The sequence below is a fragment of the Schistocerca gregaria genome, chromosome 1 (assembly GCF_023897955.1).
Source record: "Schistocerca gregaria isolate iqSchGreg1 chromosome 1, iqSchGreg1.2, whole genome shotgun sequence".
Taxonomy (NCBI): Eukaryota; Metazoa; Arthropoda; class Insecta; order Orthoptera; family Acrididae; genus Schistocerca; species Schistocerca gregaria.
Window position 1 is genome coordinate 388,225,629 of NC_064920.1, and position 1,156 is coordinate 388,226,784.

Here is a 1,156-nt window from a genome sequence, read left to right on the forward strand (position 1 = left end):
AAGACCCATGTTCCATTGCCGTTGACGACATTGGGCAAAAAATTGTCAATATCAGCCTCGTAGCGCTCAAACAGCTCCGCATTGATTGTCTTTCGTTGCCCTTTATAGTCTTCTGTTACGGTAGCTAAGAACCCAGCGGGCACACATCCTTGAGTACCCCAACTGGTGAACGAGTGTGTGAGCACTACCAACAGGGACATCCAATTGTGCAGCGAGATGACTGACTGTAGATGTCCGGCAGTTATGTTTGCTAATTCGTTGAAATCCTCAGTTGGCGACAGGTGTTGGTGATATTCTTCGATGGGGGCAGCTGAAAATGTGTGCCCCGACCGGGACTCGAACCCGGGATCTTCTGCTTGCATGGCAGACGCTCTGTCCATCTGAGCCAGCGAGGACACACATGAATAGCGCAACTGCAGGGACTTATCCCTTGCACACTTCCCGTGAGACCCGCATTTCCAACACTCCATTATCTAGATACGTAATGTACCTAATAGATATTTGCCCATCCACTCATTACTCGCGCACACTAAGGTGATGATACCCATAAGAATTTGGGCAACCTGCGCGAGTGGAGGGTCAAATATCTATTACGAAAAAAATACAAATATCTATTACGAAAAAAATACAATGAAAACTACTTGGAAAGCACCTCCGTTACAAATGCCGTTTTCAAGGCTATGTATAAAGCCGCCACTTATCAGAACTTCATGAAAGTATAGGAGTTGTAGAGAGAATGTTGCACGGTGTCTCACAATAAATTCCGCATTTTTTTCAACCGAAATTGGCCGAGAAAAAAAATTTGCTCCATTACTTATGGAACCTTCTTGGTATCTGTGACAGGGAAGAAAAACAACGTCATTGCTGGTCCCAGAATCTGTTATAAAAGCGAATATGAAAAGAATTTGCATACATCAGAACGCAAACCTACTCTCTTCCGCTATGTAACTTTGAATCCCTACCCACAGGGTAACAACAAACACATGCAAATCTCAATATTTTTGTTACTCATCTTAGGATCTCCGGGACGCTTTTATCGCCAGTGGTCATTTACTGACATGAAGTACAAGCATCTGTACCAAGGGTGATATGTTTCTTGTAAGTCTTCAATGCGCCTTCCTATAAGACGCAAGTTATAATACATATAAAACAGCGA

General features: G+C 43.5%; 1 non-coding gene across 1 annotated transcript; it reads right to left on the reverse strand.

Annotated features, from left to right (window-relative positions):
• Positions 1-321: 321 nt before the first annotated feature.
• On the reverse strand, positions 322-395 carry Trnaa-ugc (transfer RNA alanine (anticodon UGC)). The gene has a single exon. It is a non-coding gene; the product is annotated as a tRNA-Ala (tRNA).
• Positions 396-1,156: the final 761 nt, after the last annotated feature.